Genomic DNA, 17,767 nt, shown 5'->3' with positions numbered 1-17,767 from the left:
GATATCCCCTAGACAGAATTGGTGTTAGAAAATTGGACCAGGAGTGTGGGGAGACCTGAGTTCAAATTCCCACTCAGCCATAAGTGAAGAAGTGCTTGACTTTGACTCAATGACTGGCTCACTTCAGACAACACGTTAGTCAACGCAATGTGAAAACTCCACCCAACGTTTGAGTTTTTAGGAGGTATTCCCCACGCAACATGTTCTAACTCTACCGTTGTGTGACCGTGGGCTACCGTTGAGTTGAATAAAATCTATTGTGACATTTGATTGACATTTCCTCTGCCCTCTCTCTTCTCCCAGTCCTCCAAATGGTATCCCATCAGCCATTACTGCAAAAATAAATAAATCCAGTGGCTCCCCTAGAGTGGCACTCACTCCTTTCACAACTCTTGCCAGAGAATTCTGTAGCCAGTGGGAAAAGTCAACTCAACGCAACTGAAAACTCCATACAACCTGCCACACAACAGGCAACACAATGGTTGTGAAGGGACTCTCCTCTGCACAGCATGGATATTCTAAGTGGAGTGTTTTCACGCCAGACAACACATTTCTCAATAGTGGTGTAAAAACTCCACCGTGAAGTTCTAAAACCATTGAGAAACACGTTATTTATTTATTTATTTATTACATTTCTATACCGCCCAATAGCCGGAGCTCTCTGGGCGGTTCACAAAAATTAAAAACATTCAAAGTATAAAACAACAGTATAAAACCATAATATAAAATACAATATAAAAGCTCAACCAGATAAAACAGCAGCAATGCAAAATTACAAATTTAAAACACCACGTTAAAATTTATTTATAGACTGTTAAAATGCTGGGAGAATAAAAAGGTCTTGACCTGGCGTCTAAAAGCATATAATGTAGGTGCCAAGCGAACCTCTTTGGGAGCTCATTCCACAGCCGGGGTGCCACAGCAGAGAAGGCCCTGAAATAAGCCACCCTCTCTCAATGGACCCCAGACTCCCAGTTGTGTCAGACTTGCTCAGAAATTAGCTGAGCGATTCCCACCCACCCCCAAATTGGAAAATAGCTCAGTTGGTTCCCGAACCAAAATCCAGATTCACCCATTTTTTATGGGTGCAGCTGTGGAAAGCAATCCCTGTGCAAACAAATAAGAGACGATATTGTTTGCATAGAGGCTGGTTTCTGAGGCTGTACCCAGAAAAGTGCTGTGGAGTGGAGGGAAAACCCATCAAAGTTGAAGTTTATACACAGCAAATAAGAAATCACACAGTTCCTGGCATGACAATCCATCCCGATGTAGGGCATTAAGAAAGATCACATCTTTCATACAACAGATGAAAATATATAAGTATGTAAGAATGTAAGAATGTAAGAAGAGCCATGCTGGATCAGACCAAGGGTCCATCTAGTCCAGCACTCTGTTCACACAGTGGCCAACCATCTGTCAACCAGGGACCCACAACCAAGACGCTGTGCAACATCACCCTCCCACCCATGTTCCCCAGCAACTGGTGCATATAGGCTTACTGCCTCTGATACTGGAGCCACTGAACATGAATTATATATTTTAAAAAGTCTGGCAATTTGGGGGAATCAGGAAAGCAAAACAAAACAAATGTAAATTTCAGCTCAGGTCTATGGCTTTTTTGGGGTGATGTTGTTTTGTTTATTTTCCCTGAGATCTTCAAGCATCTTTGAAACCCTTCAGGAAAACAGTTACATACTATCTGCATTGCATCTATTGCACAATGACGCTGTAGAACTAAACTTAATTGCTTTCTCTGAGTTAGTCTACTTAGCTATATTAGTGAAATAATCAAGATTTTTTTTTAAAAATAATAATAATAAAGAAAGTTGACAAGTACAAACGGTTATGTAATTGGCAATCAATTGCAAAATGTGCTGTGCACAATGTCAACAAGAACTGAAATTAAAAACAAGAAAGATTTCCCATCCCGACTTAATCAAAAAAGAGAATTATGGCCCCAAATGTGACAATAACAAGAACAACAAGAACAAAGGGGGAAACTAACACTTCCCCCAAAAAACCAGAATGAACAAACTATCAGACCAACAAAAATGAAAGAAAACCTCAATGGGTTCCAAAGAAATGTGGATCAAAATCCTATATGTGAAACAGAAGAAAACCCTCCACTCTATTTCCAATGTTCAGCTGGGGGTGCCGTTGCTTATGCAGCGAAAATGGCACGGCCCGCGCTAAACGGGGAGGCATCAGCAGGCTTGGGGGAACCTCACGTTTGGCAGTGGGGGAGCCAAGGGAGGGGGAAATTCCCCAAACAACCCCAAAAAAGAATGTGTGCTTTCAGTGGCTGAGGAATGTTGGGAGGAAATAGAAAATGGAGGAGGGAATTGTATGGCTGGAATCCTCGATTTTGTTACAGGTTCCACTTGCAATATAAATACTATCCTTCCTGACCTAGTAATGGTACCAACTCTCTCCACTCCAGCTATCTCTCTACTAGTGTGAGAAGGCCTGTCTCTCGCCCAGATCTGAGATTTGAACCCAGCTCTCCATAGGACATAAGAATCTGCCTTACACTAAGGCCTCAGCTAGACCTACCAGTCTAGCGCGACAGAAGGGTGAAGATCTTGCGATATTTTTATCGCGAGATCTCCCCCTCTGTTTACATGTGGCGCGTGATGCCTCAGAGGGAGAGGACGTCGCGCCCGCCATTTTGGTTTTTTAAAAAAGAGGAAGGAGCGCACAAGTGCTCCTGAGCAAAAGATAAGTGTTGTTGTTGTTGTTGTTGTTGTTTAAAAAATCCCGCTCACCCCACCCCACCCCTGATGGGCGCAGAGCTCCGCAAGGAGCCAGGACAAATCGCGACGCCCACACACACATTCTGCAGTCTTGGGATCAGCCCAAGTCTGTGGAAGAAGTGGGCTGAAAGGGTAGGGCGAGATCCCGGAGAAAGGGTTCATCCCTCCCTGCTCCCGGGATCCCCTGTGTGTCATGTGGATGCACAGGGACGATTCCGGGATGATTCCCGGGATATCGCCCTGTCTAGCTATGGCCCCAGAAGCTGGACTTAGGTGTAACGGAACACTCCTGTTTGTGTCCCCCAGCAACTGGTTCACAAAAGCATACTGCCTACCATTCATAGCCTTATCCTCCTCTATGACCTTGTCTAGTCCTATGTTAAAGCCATCCAGGTTGGTGGCCATCTTTCCATCTAGTGGTAGCAGATTCCACCATTTAACTATGTGTGCCATATTATTATTAATTTATTTATATAGCACCATCAATGTACATGGTGCTGTACAGAGTAAAACAGTAAATAGCAAGACCCTGCCGCATAGGCTTACAATCTAATAAAATCATAGTAAAACAATAAGGAGGGGAAGAGAATGCAAACAGGTACAGGGTAGGGTAAGCAGGCACAGGGTAGGGTAAAACTAACAGTATAAAGTCCGCACAACATCAAGTTTTAAAAGCTTTAGGAAAAAGAAAAGTTTTTAGTTGAGCTTTAAAAGCTGCAATTGAACTTGTAGTTCTCAAATGTTCTGGAAGAGCGTTCCAGGCGTAAGGGGCAGCAGAAGAAAATGGACGAAGCCGAGCAAGGGAAGTAGAGGCCCTTGGGCAGGCGAGAAACATGGCATCAAAGGATCGAAGAGCACGAGCGGGGCAATAGTGTGAGATGAGAGAGGAGAGATAGGCAGGAGCTAGACCGTGAAAAGCTTTGAAGGTTAACAGGAGAAGTTTATATTGGATTCTGAAGTGAATTGGAAGCCAATGAAGAGATTTCAGAAGCGGAGTAACATGGTCAGAGCGGCGAGCCAAGAAGATGATCTTTGCGGCAGAGTGGTGAACAGAAACCAACGGACTGATGTGAGAATCTCCCACCAATCAGTTTCATTGGGTGACCCAGTTTCTAGCATTTTGAAAGAAGGAGAAAAACATCTCCCTGTCCACTTTCTCAACACCATGTGTGGATTCCTGCATTGAGCAGGGGGTTGGACTTGATGGCCTTGTAGGCCCCTTCCAGCTCTGCTATTCTATGATTCTATGTAAAATTTCTCATGTCCTCCCTTACCTGCCTTTTTTTCTAGGCTAAACAGTCCCAGATTTTACTTATTTATTTATTGCATTTCTATACCACCCAATAGCTGAACCTCTCTGGGTGGTTTACAAAATTAAGACAATTCAAAGTATAAAACAACAGTGCAAAACCATAATAACTGTAAACTCTCCTCAAACAAGACGTGCTCCAGCCCCTTGATCATATTGGTTACCCATTCACTTTTTTCAACTCTGTAATACCCTTTCCGAAGAGTGGTGACCAGAATTGTACACCGTATTCAAAGTGTGCTTTTATCATAGACTTGAATTCATTCAATCATTCATTACTTTTTATATCCTGCCCTTTAGGATAAATCCTACCAAGACAGCTAACAAGAAAAACAACGCTACTTCAGTAAAAAACATTTTACATCAATATTCCAATTAATTGCTGTTTTTTTTTTTAAAAAAAAAAAAACACCTGTTATTGTTTTAATCATCATCATCTTCATTTGGGAATCTTTGAAGAACGAAACTACTTCCAAAATGTGCCAGGCTCCAGTAAACTCTGGCATACCTGACAATTTACACCTCTGCTGTCTTGGAGCATAAAAACAGCGCACATATTTGAGGCATACTTGTGGGGTGGGGAAGCCAAGCAGAAAAATATATAAGGACATTATCATTTGGGCAATTTTATTTTCAATTTCTTTTCCTGATGATCCCCAACATGGAGTTTGCTAATTTCACAGCAGCTGTATACTGGGGGGACACTTTTGTCAAGCTCTCCACCACAATCCCAAGATCTCTTTCTTGGTTAGTAACAGTGTGTGTATGTGTGTGTGTGAGAGAGAGAGAGGGGGGCAGCATTCAGTAGCAATGGGCTCATTTCGGCATTATGGATCCTTCTGAGTTATTCGCAGTTAATGCGGCTGTGTGATCACCTCCTCTTGATGTTACAAACAATCCTTGCTTCTTTTCAGAAGCGGGGGAAGAAAACCACTTGGAGAGACAAAAGACATTCCTAGAGGGTTAGAACATAAGCCACAAAGCCTCCTAAACCATTCCCCCCTACCCCCACCTTTTCCAATGAATGACAAAAGCTTCCAGCTGCAGGTATAAAGCTGCAAGACTTCATATGCAATTAATCCCTGCTTTCGGTTACTAGGGGGAAAAGATGCTCAAAAGCTTCCAGAACAAGAGTCCTCATATTAAAAGCTAAAAGGACCGAAATGACTCAAAACAGGTATTGCATGGGAATGGTTATACAAGGGCAGGAACCGGCTTGCACAAATTCAGACCCCCATGTACACTTCCAGATCCTTTTATCCTCCATCACATGCCATCTTCCCTTATCCCCATCTCTGCTATCTTCTAACTGAATGAGATCCATTGTTCCTCAGTAGAACACTTGCAAAAGGTCCCTGGCCCAGTCTCTGGAATCTCTATTTAAAAGGGGGTCTCAGGTTGGCGTCCCCTTGGAGTAGGCAAAACCCATATGTTCATCACTGGTGCCTTATGAAAGAATACTCAAAAAAAAGTTAAGGATTCTTCTAAACACTATGACCTAGGTGGTTTGAAAAGGATGAGTCCTGGCATATTTTCAAAGGGGAGTGACACCCTATACCACATAATTGTGGGAATTGTAAAGTTAGCACCAATAAATCTTCAGGGAGTACACAGCAGCCTGCATTGGCCACTGACGAAGACCTTTTGTTGAAACGTATTTGGCTTTTTTCTACGTGGTTTTAGCTACACATTGGTCTGTGCAATATGTTATTGCACTTTTAATGCAATGTCATTGTTAATCTTTATTTTATTTTTGTATATTAAATAATATGGTTTCACTGTATATATATCCTTAACTTTTTGTTGAGTATTATATGATTGTTCGTTAAGGATTTCACCTTTCCTTGCTCTTGACTTATGAAAGAATACAATGAAGCCGGCAGAGGCTGGTAGCTCCGATGTCAGTGGGTTGGTGAATCTGCTTCTGTCAGAACTCTAAAGGAGCTATCCAACGTGCTTAACGTGTTTGGGGAATAGGGTTCAGCACCTTGGATAACCCCTTTAGAGTTCTGGCTGGTTGTGACTGAAACCCAGAGTGGATTCACAGCCCCAATGACATCAGAGCCACCAGCCTCCCTTGATTGTGACTCTACGGTTGTGTTCAGACCACACAATAGTCAACCATAGATAATAATCAACCTATCACACTCAACCCAATTTCTGGTTATAATGCTGGCATTCAATTCATTATTATTTATTTATTTATTTATTTATTTATTTATTTATATAGCACCATCAATGTACATGGTGCTGTACAGATTACACAGTAAATAGCAAGACCCTGCCGCATAGGCTTACAATCTAATAAAGTTGTAGTAAACAATAAGGAGGGAAAGAGAATGCAAACAGGCACAGAGAAGTGTAAACAGGCACCGGGTAGGGTGAAGCTGACAGTATAGGGTCAGAACAAACTCAATATTTAAAAGCTATAGGGAAAAGAAAAGTTTTTAGCTGAGTTTTAAAAGCTGTGATTGAGTTTGTAGTTCTCAAATGTTCTGGAAGAGCGTTCCAGGCGTAAGGGGCAGCAGAAGAAAAAGGACGAAGCCGAGTAAGGGAAGTAGAGGCCCTTGGGCAGGCAAGAAGCATGGCATCAGAGGAGCGGAGAGCACGAGCGGGGCAATAGTGTGAGATGAGAGAGGAGAGATAGGCAGGAGCTAGACCGTGAAAAGCTTTGAAGGTCAACAGGAGAAGTTTATATTGGATTCTGGAGTGAATTGGAAGCCAATGAAGAGATTTCAGAAGTGGAGTGACATGGTCAGAGCGGCGGGCCAAGAAGATGATCTTGGCGGCAGAGTGGTGGACAGAGACCAGCGGACTGATGTGAGACAAAGGAAGGCCAGAGAGAAGAAGGTTGCAGTAGTCCAAACGAGAGATAACCAGTGCGTGAACAAGAGTCTTGGCAGAAGAGACAGACAAAAATGGTTGAATCCTGGCAATATTATACAGGAAGAAACGACAGGATTTAGCTACTGCCTCAATATGAGGAATAAAGGAGAGCGAGGAGTCAAATATAAAGCCAAGGCTACGAGCTTCCTTGATCGGAGTAAGCGTAACATCATTGACAGTAAGTGAGAATGAGAGATGAGGAGAAGGTTTAGGAGGAAAAACAAGCAGTTCAGTTTTTGCCATATTAAGTTTCAAACGACGATGAAGCAGCCAGGCTGAGATATCTGAGAGACATGCCGAGATACGATCGTGAACATCAGGAGAAAGTTCCGGAGATGAGAGATATAATTGTGTATCATCGGCATACAGATGATATTGGAGGCCATGAGATTGAATAAACTTACCCAAGGGCAGCATGTATAAAGAAAACAACAACGGGCCAAGCACCGAGCCTTGCGGAACCCCTACTGAAAGGGGAAAAGAGGAGGACGAGCTGCCGTTAGCCGACACGCTGAAAGAGCGACCCTCTAGATAGGAGGCGAACCAGTTATAGACAGAGCCACAGAGTCCAAGGTCATGGAGGGTATCTAAGAGAAGATCGTGATCAACCGTGTCAAAGGCTGCAGTTAGATCAAGGAGAATAAGAACGGAATAATGGCCTTTAGACTTGGCAGTAAGAAGATCATTGGTGATCTTGGTAAGGGCTGTTTCAGTGGAATGCAAAGGACGGAATCCAGATTGAAAGGGATCCAGAGCAGAGTTACTAGAGAGAAAGTCAAGACAACGAGAGTAGACCACACGTTCCAGGATCTTTGAGACAAGAGGCAACAGAGAGACAGGTCGGTAGTTAGACAGAGATAGTCGATTAAAAATGGGTTTTTTGAGAATGGGAGAGACTGTAGCATGTTTAAAAGCAGAAGGAAATGAACCAGAGGACAGAGAGGAATTAATGATGTGGAGCAAGGACGGGAGGATAGCGGGGATAAGATTAATAAAGACGCGAGAGGGAATCGGATCACGGGAACAAGTGGAAGGCTTTGACGAGCGCAGTATTTTAGACAGTTCATCAGCTGAGACCGAAGGGAACGCCGAGAAATTTGCAGGAGGAACTGACAGGTGAGGAACAGGAGTTGGAAGCGGAGCAGAGCTGGCCAGACCGGAGCGAATAGTTTGGATTTTAGCATTGAAGAAAGAGGCAAAGTCATTGGCAGACAGAGAGGCGGGGAGAGATGGTGGATTAGGCTTCAGAAGAGAATTGAAGGACGCGAAGAGCCGCTAAGGGTGCCTAGCATTTGACTGGATCAACGTTGAGTAGTGCTGCTGTTTGGCCAGTGAAATGGCAGAAGAGAAAGAAGAGAGAACAAATTTGTAATGGACAAAGTCCGCCCAGTCCCTGGTCTTACGCCACAGGCGTTCGGCTGCCCGGGAACAAGAGTGAAGGTAGCGGAGGAAAGAGGTGAGCCACGGTTGGGGTTGAGAGGGGCGAACTATCCGAGTTGTAGATGGAGCAAGATTGTCAAGAGTTGAAGATAAGGAGGAGTTAAAGGAGGAGATGGCTGAGTCCAAGGAGACGGCTGTGAAGACAGAAGGAAGGGAGGAGGCTAGAGACTGAGAAAAAGCCTCATAGTTGATAGAATGCAGGTCACGACAAGGGCATGAAGCGGGACGTGAAGGAGGGGGATTGTGAGTAATATTGAAAGAGACTAGATGATCTGACAGAGGAAAGTCAGCAATAGAAAAGTCCAGGACAGAGCAGTTCCGAGTGAGGACAAGATCTAGACAGTGTCCAAGGGAATGTGTGGGTGCTTCAGACCAGAGCTTAAGATCGTAAGAGGAAGATAAGGAGCGAAATCGTAGAGCTGCAGTATCGTGAGGGTCATCCACATGGATATTGAAGTCGCCCAAGATCAGAGTAGGAGAGTTGTCAGAGAGGAAAAAGGACAGCCACGAGTCGAGATCAGAGAGAAATTTAGAGGATGAGCCAGGGGGGCGGTACAGAACTGCAACCCGCAGTCGCAGCAGAGCGAAGAGTCTCACCACATGTGCCTCAAAGGAGGAGAAACAGTGTGAAGGTGGAATGGAAAGAGGCTGGAACTGGCACAAACTCGATAATAAAAGACCCACACCACCACCTCGACCCTCTGGGCGACTCGAGTGAGAGAAAGAGAGTCCTCCAAGAGAGAGGGCAGCAGAGATGGCGGTATCATGGGCAGGAAGCCAGGTTTCAGTAAGAGCAAGGAGGTGGAGAGATCTAGAGAAGAACAAGTCCTGGATGACAGGGGCCTTGGAAGCAATAGAGCGACAGTTCCAAAAGGAACACGAGAAAGGCAGCTGGGAAGGGGGGAGACACCGAATAGGAACTAAGTTGGGAGAGATGAAATTGGAGCGAGCCATAGGGAACAGATATGAGGAGAAAGGAATTAAGAGAAGAAATGAGGAGAGAGATAGCAAGTAGGCAGGGAAGTAAAACAGGCGCGGGACGGGATTAACCAGAACTAGCCTGGCCAAGACCAGTAGCAGCAAGCAAGAAGGCAGGCACAGAGAAGTGCAGACAGATAGGGTATGTTAAGGCAGTCGCATTGCCAAAATAATAACACACGTAAGATAGGGCCACTATAGTGCCCTATAATAATTAAGAGAGCTTTGGCTATTGGGCAGTATAAAAATGTAATAAATAAATAAAATAAGAGCAGAATCAGGGAGACCTGTCTTACATAACCTCTTCACATTGCTGTTCTGTGATTAGCTAGTCAGTTAGACAGGGAATGACAGAAAAATAGAACATATAAGGAGTTACAGTACATAACTGAGTCAGAAAAACCCCCATTATGGGATACGGAAGACAGGATCCTGCCTATTATTTATCTGCTTTTGTTCACAGAACACCGTAAGTATCCCTGTCAATATGTTTTCCAACAGCTCCTCAAGCAAACAAGGCAGTGTAAACCAATCAGACCCCAGCTGGATTCTAATTAAACTTCCTGCTAACATAAACTTGGACAGTCTGCCAGAGGTGGTCATGGAAAAACCCGCCGCATTTTCCCAAGACCCAGTCTCTTTGGAGGTTCCACTTCCTGTTCACATCTTATGAAGTCCAAGACGGAAACATTCTGCAATGAGAATTGTTTGTGAATGGGAAACCTATCCTCCAAATTAAAAAGAAAGAAAGAAAAGAAAACTCCTTGGAGCAGTAGGAAGAGGAGCCAAAAAAGGCTGGATGCATGAATTATCCCGAACAAATCCCATGACAAAAAATTCGGGTCGGGATAAAGCTACCGCTGTCAGCAAGCCAACGTTGTGTGTGCTGCCTTCTGCTCACACAATGGGATTTTCCGTTGCTCAGATCCCCATGTACCCCGCTTATCTGCTCTGGAGGGCCCCGAACTCTCTGAAACAGATCTGACGAGGCATGCAAGGACTACAGATGTGAGGAAACATCCCTTCTAACAGCACTTGCCATTCCGTAGGTCAATAGCCAGCACTAGCTACCCTATAGGTATGCAAGCAATTTATGCATATGTTTAGTGAATGCACACGGAAGGATATGTCAGAGGGTTCCCACCAGCTGTGTTTGCTGCTCAGGTCCCCGGTGGTAGCAGGAAAGAGCAACGGTGCGTCCATGCTAGGGATGCCGGGGCAATCCATTTGGAGGGCAAAGACTGGTGGGTTTCCTTTGGTTCAGTCCCCCAGACTTCTGTCCACTTTCCACTAGGGAACCCGACTTGATCTTCATCGAGTCAGGCAAGTTCATGAATTTTCGTATTTGCCTAAGTAACAGCTGAATTTTGCACAAATATACATAATTTGCACAAATGGCAGCCACAACTTGTACAAATTACACAGATCGCAGCTGCAATTTGCACAAATTATAGTCCCGGCAACAAAAATACAAATGTTCTCAGAGTTTGGGAAAAACACAGCTCAAACTGAAAATGCAAGGTGAGTCGGGAAAGAGAGATGGAAAGAGAGATGCATTTCCCAGCAATGGGCACCCCTGCCTGGGGGAGCAGGATCTCTGCATATTTGTGGGAAATAATGTTTAAAACATTGTATTAGGAAAATCGCTTGCAAAAAATGTGTACGTTAGGCAAAATTGCATAGAAAAAAAACCACATGTATTAGAAGAACTGCAGGCAAAAAAATGAATTTCCATGCGGCCGGTCAGTGCCAACAATACTCAGGCGAATCGATCAATGGTCCAACTCAAGAGCTTCTTGTGTTCTTCACCTCAATCCCATGAAAATAGTTGAACCCCCCTCACTCTGCACCCTGGAAGTTCCCCCCCCCCATGCCCTTTAACATGCATGGAAGTAGGGGCAAGTTTGGTTCCATCTGGCTGGTTCCAGTTAATAACCTGTCTACTGCATTCTGAACCAGCTGAAGTTTCCAAATAGTCTTCAAATTCAGCATCAGGAATAGAACGCATTGCAGTAACCTAAGCAGAATATTGCCAAGGCATGGGGGAAATGTGGCAAGATCAGGGTGTCTCAGAAATCAAAAGGGAGATGCTATGCTGTACTGCTTAGACATTATTTTGTTTTGTAGCAGTGGAGAATTTCAGGCCCATAGGCCAAATTCAGCCTGCCTGGGGGCCGGGGGTCAAATCCAGAATTTCCCAGAGTTTCCCTCTCCCATAGTACAAGAACCCAATGGGGTCATCCCAGGAAGCTGATTTGTGGACAGATCAAAGGCAGGATTTCGTCACACAGCACAGAGTTAAACTGTGGAATTCACTACCACAAGATGCGGTGGTGGCCACCAATTTGGATGGGGGTTGGATGAATTCCTGGAGGAGAAGGTGATCCATGGCTAACTAGCCCTGATGGCTATGTGCTACCTCCAGTATCAGAGGCAGTAAGCCTGTGTACACCAGTTGCTGGGGAACATGGATGGGATGGTGCTGTTTCATCCATGTCCTGCTTGTGGGTCCCTGGTCAACAGCTGGTTGGCCACTGTATGAACAGAGTGCTGGACTAGATGGACACATGGCTCTTCTGATGTTCTTATAGTCACACCCCTTTCCCTGGGTCCACCCGTTTTCTCTCGACTGCTGATTGATTGACCTGCTTCTCTTGACTGCTGATTGTTTGGAAACCTCTCCTAAGGCTCAGTTACTAGTAGTAAGAGCTTTAGGGTCACCATCCTATGCATGTTTAGATAGGAAAAAGTCCTACAACCTCCAGAATTCCCTAGCCAGACATTTTCTTGTCTAAACATGCATAGGATTATGCCCTGAGATTGGCATTTTTGGAGGTTTGGCCCTGTCGATGTTGCCTTTGTCCCCCACCCCTGCTTCCCACCCCGGAATGCAGCCCTTGAGGCCTTCTCTGAATGAGAATCCGACCTCAGGCTGAAAGAGTTTCAACACCTTTCCATTAAAGAATAACACCACTTGTTCTTATCCTTTTCATTCTCTGGGACTCCCTCCAGCCAAGTTTTACGTTGAAAGAAAATGAAACAATAACAGAAGGGAGTTTGAAGGGTGGGGTATGGAGTAATTGCTTGATCTGGATTTGTTTACCACCATTCATTAGATATCTTTAAAAAAAACACCAAAAAAACCTTCACCAGCAATTAATTTATGTGTGCTAATGAGCAGACACTGTCATTCTCCGCACTCGAAAGCCACAACCTTATTTTGTTCCCTCTGTGCATTCCCCCCCACCCAGATCAAAACTCTGTCAAACTGCGGTCACTATTGATTACATGCTTCAGCTCTTCAGCTCCTCTAATCACATCCCTTGGGCTCGTGAGGATGATGCATCGCTCAGCGTGCCACTCCTATTTTTTTCACTAAGTTATTGCAGGCCGGGGAGGACCACGGGAGGTGGTGATGCGCTTCAGTGCCAAATCCTACATGGCGGGGGCAGTCCTCGGGAGAAAGCACCATCCACTGGCAGCCACTGTGAGATCTTGTGGTGGCTGATGCAGGGATTTGCACCCACAATGCACCAGAACACTAGGTATTTGGGGGAAATTAAAATGGCAGAAGCAATAGCCAGGTTCCATTCCTGCCTTCTCCAGTTGAAAGGAGGGCAGGTGACAAGACAAGGAAAGACCTTGGACATGGAGAGTTACTTTCTGTCAAGGTAAGACAATAGCGGGCTAGTGGCTAATTCAGAAAGAGGCCGATTCATATGTTCAGAAAGGAAAATGGTTGGTCCCTGTCTCAATGGAAGAAACTGTACACGTGTAGAAGTGTATAAAGGTGCCACAAGAAATTGTTGGAAATGTAAAAAATAAGAAGGAACTTTTTATCGTCTTTCATAGAATCATAGAATAGCAGAGTTGGAAGGGGCCTACAAGGCCATCGAGTCCAACCCCCTGCTCAATGCAGGAATCCACCCTAAAGCATCCCTGACAGGTGGTTGTCCAGCTGCCTCTTGAAGGCCTCTAGTGCGGGAGCACCCACAACCTCCCTAGGTAACTGATTCCACCATCGCACTGCTCTAACAGTTAGGAAGTTTTTCCTGATGTCCAGCCGGAATCTGGCTTCCTTTAACTTGAGCCCGTTATTCCGTGTCCTGCACTCTGGGAGGATCGAGAAGAGATCCTGGCCCTCCTCTGTGTGACAACCTTTAAGTATTTGAAGAGTGCTATCATGTCTCCCCTCAATCTTCTCTTCTCCAGGCTAAACATGCCCAGTTCTTTCAGTCTCTCTTCATAGGGCTTTGTTTCCAGACCCCTGATCATCCTGGTTGCCCTCCTCTGAACACGCTCCAGCTTGTCTGCGTCCTTCTTGAATTGTGGAGCGCAGAACTGGACACAATACTCTAGATGAGGCCTAACCAGGGCCGAATAGAGAGGAACCAGTACCTCACGTGATTTGGAAGCTATACTTCTATTAATGCAGCCCAAAATAGCATTTGCCTTTCTTGCAGCCATATCGCACTGTTGGCTCATATTCAGCTTGTGATCTACAACAATTCCAAGATCCTTCTCATTTGTAGTATTGCTGAGCCAAGTGTCCCCCATCTTGTAACTGTGCATTTGGTTTCTATTCCCTAAATGTAGAACTTGGCATTTATCACTATTAAATTTCATTCTGTTGTTTTCAGCCCAGCACTCCAGCCTATCAAGATCACTTTGAAGTTTGTTTCTGTCTTCCAGGGTATTAGTTATCCCACCCAATTTTGTGTCATCTGCAAATTTGATCAGCGTTCCCTGCACCTCCTTGTCCAAATCATTAATAAAAATGTTGAAGAGCACTGGGCCCAGGACTGAGCCCTGTGGCACCCCACTCGTTGCCTCTCCCCAGTTTGAGAAGGTTCCATTGATAAGTACTCTTTGAGTCCGATTCTGTAGCCAGCTGTGGATCCACCTAATAGTTGTTCCATCTAGCCCACTTTTAGCTAGTTTGTTAATCAGAATGTTATGTGGTACTTTGTCAAAAGCTTTGCTGAAGTCAAGATATATGACATCCACAGCATTCCCACAGTCCACAAGGGAGGTTATCCTATCAAAAAACGAGATCAAATTAGTCTGACAGGATTTGTTCCTGACAAATCCATGTTGGCTTCTAGTAATCACTGCATTGATTTCAAGGTGTTTACAGATTGACTTCTTTATAATCTGCTCCAGAATTTTCCCAGGGATGGATGTCAGACTGACTGGTCTGTAGTTCCCAGGTTCCTCCTTTTCGCCCTTTTTGAAGATAGGGACAATGTTAGCCCTCCTCCAGTCGTCCGGCACCTCACCCGTCTTCCATGATTTTGCAAAGATAATAGACAAAGGTTCTGAGAGTTCTTCTGCTAGCTCCTTCATTACTCTTGGATGCAGTTCATCGGGCCCTGGAGATTTAAACTCATTCAAGGAAATTAGGTGTTCTTTGACCATTTGTTTATCAATCTCAAACTGCAATCCTGCCCCCTCAACTTCTGCTTCACTTTTTCCAGGGGGGTCATAGACCCTCTTTTGGGAGAAGACCGAGGCAAAGTAGGAATTGAGCATTTCAGCCTTTTCTTTGTCGTCTGTTATCAATTTGCCATCCTCATTAAGCAGTTGAACCACCATTTCTTTCCTCTGTCTTTTACTACTCACGTATCTGAAGAAAGCCTTTTTATTGCTTTTAGCATCCCTTGCTAATCTCAGCTCATTCACAGCTTTAGCCTTCCTGACGCCATTTCGGCACTTCTGCGCCACTTGTCTGTACTCTTCTTTTGTAGCCTGGCCTTCCTTCCACTTCCTATATGTATCCCTTTTTGTTTTCAGGTCATCTCTAAGCTTTTTGTGGAGCCACATTGGTTTCCTCTGTTGTCTTCTATCTTTTCTCCTTGTTGGAATTGTTTGTAACTGGACCTTTAAAATTTCATTTTTTAAATACTCCCACCCATCCTGCACTCCTTTTCTCATTAGGCTCCCTTGCCACGGGACCTTACTTATTATAGTTCTGAGTTTATTAAAATCAGCTTTCCTAAAATCCAGAGTACGTGTATGGCTATGCTCGACTTTTGTCTCCTTCATAATCAAGAATTCAAGTATGACGTGGTCACTTTCTCCCAGAGTTCCCGTGACTGCCACTTTATCCACTAAGTCATCCCTATTGGTCAAGAACAAGTCAAGGATTGCCGACCCTCTAGTTCCTTCCACCACTTTCTGTAGGAGAAAGTTATCACCCATACATGTCAGGAATTTCTTGGAAGGGCCGCTTTTGGCAGTAATGGTCTCCCAACAGATATCAGGGTAATTGAAGTCCCCCATTACTACTACATTACACTTCCTTGAAACACTGGCAATTTGTTTCTCAAAAGTTTTGTCCTCGTCTTCTCCTTGATTGGGTGGTCGGTAGTAGAATCCGATTATCATATTCTTTTTATTCCTAGCCCCATTTATTTTAATCCAGACGCTCTCGACGGGGCTCCCAGTCTCATCCGCCTGTATTTCTGTGCAGGGATAGGTATTTTTAACATATAGTGCAACTCCACCTCCCTTTCTATTTCTTCTGTTCTTTTTGAACAAGTTATATCCTTCAATTGCTATATTCCAGTCATGGGAGTCATTCCACCAAGTTTCAGTTATACCTATCAAGTCGTATTTGCCTTCATGTAATAAGAGTTCAAGTTCATTCTGTTTGTTTCCCATGCTCTGGGCATTAGTATATAGACATCAAAGACCATGTATTTTATAGTCTGGCTTTGTTCCTACCTTGTTGCAGACACTATTTTGGGACACTGTTGGAGCTGTTCTCTATACTGTGGTGCATTGGCCTTCATCCATTGTTGCCTCAAAATTTATGTTTCCCACCCCCGTAAGATTCAGTTTAAAGCCCTCCTGATGAAGTTCTTCATGCTGTGGCCGAACTCATTCTTTCCAGCCCTTGTGAGGTGCAACCCATCCCTTGCCAGCAGTCCATGTTCCAAGTAGCGTAGCCCGTGGTCCCAGAATCCAAAACTCTCACGACGGCACCACCTTCGAAGCCAGTCGTTCATTCGGAGTATTTTTCTTTCCCTTTCTAATCCTCTTCCAAGAACCGGGAGGATGGATGAGAAAGCTACCTGGGCCCCAAAGTTCTTCAGTTTCCTTCCCAGAACTTCAAAGTCTGAAATGATTTCTTCGTAGCTCTGCTTGGCGACATCATTTGTTCCCACATGGATGAGAAGAAAGGGGTATGTGTCCGTGGGCTTTATGAGCTTCGGTAACCCTTCAGTCACATCTCTGTGCTCCAGGGAGACAGCACACCTGGCGAGTCCATGGGTCTTCACGACATACTTGGGTTTCAATCCCACGCAGCAGGGAGTCTCCCACAATGAATACTCTTCTCTTCTTCTTGGTTGACCTACCTTCTGCCTCTTGGTCACTGTTGCATGGTGTCTCCTGTACTTCCTCTTCTGCAAACTGTCCTTCAGTCTTATTCTCTAGAAGCTGAAAGCGGTTGCTTAACTCCAATGGCTCCACCGGTGCAGAACGCCCTCTAATTCCTCCTCTCCTGTCACTCTTTTCCAGGGAGTTTCCTCTTTATTGGCTTTCCTCCCCTCAGCATACTCCACTTCTGCTTCAGCTGGCTGTTGTTCTTCAATCTCATGTGCTTCTTGTTGCTGTTGCAGTTCCACCGTTCGGTCTAAGAACTCCTCCACTTCTCTTATTCCTTGGAGGGTGGACACTCGCTGCTCAAGTCCTCTCACTTTTTCTTCCAAAAGTGCCACCAGCTTGCACTTGTTGCAGGTATACGCCATGTTGAGCTCAGGCAGAAACACGAACATTGCACACCCTTTGCAGGTCACCACCTCTAGGGACTCCTTTCCATCCATATTGTCGATTTCTGCTTTGATTTTTTTTCCTTTTTGATTATAGTAGAATTGCCTTTGCTTTGTTGTGTCCTCTTTTTCTAGCTCCTACTTGAGCTGGGCCAGCTGCTCTTCCCTGCTTCTGCTTAGCTCCAAGTCAGGAACCAGAATGAGCTTTGGTGGACTTGTAGAAAAAGCCAAGACATTTTGGACTCAGATACATTCCTTAATTCAAAAAATATTAAAGACAAACATAGAAATGAAACCGGAAGCTTTCTGACTTGGACTAATGGCCAAACAACTAAAAGAGAAGGGGGGGGGACTTTTTTTTTGTATATGATAGCATCAGCAAGATTGTTATACGCACAAAGCAATACCAACAATGGATGAATGGATGTTGAAGATGTTGGAACTCGCAGAGATGGCAAAACTCACAGCGATAATGAGAGAAAGGTCAACAACTATGTTTATGCTGGAATGGAAACCTTTGATAGAACATCTGAAAGAGATAGAGAAAAATGATGTATTTGTTTGTGGCTTTTAGTATTAATATGCGGAAAGAGAGGAAAAGAGGAGGGATTAGAGAGAAATGAAGT

General features: G+C 44.5%; 1 protein-coding gene across 1 annotated transcript in view; it reads right to left on the bottom strand.

The window, feature by feature from the left end:
• The window catches only part of NOX4 (NADPH oxidase 4), a 132,512-nt gene that overhangs the window by 41,706 nt on the left and 73,039 nt on the right, over positions 1-17,767 (bottom strand). The gene's annotated exons all lie outside the window — the stretch shown is intronic.

Source organism: Elgaria multicarinata, chromosome 5 (genome assembly GCF_023053635.1).
Source record: "Elgaria multicarinata webbii isolate HBS135686 ecotype San Diego chromosome 5, rElgMul1.1.pri, whole genome shotgun sequence".
In the NCBI taxonomy this organism is placed as follows: Eukaryota; Metazoa; Chordata; class Lepidosauria; order Squamata; family Anguidae; genus Elgaria; species Elgaria multicarinata.
This window is presented reverse-complemented; position numbering and strand designations above follow the sequence as displayed.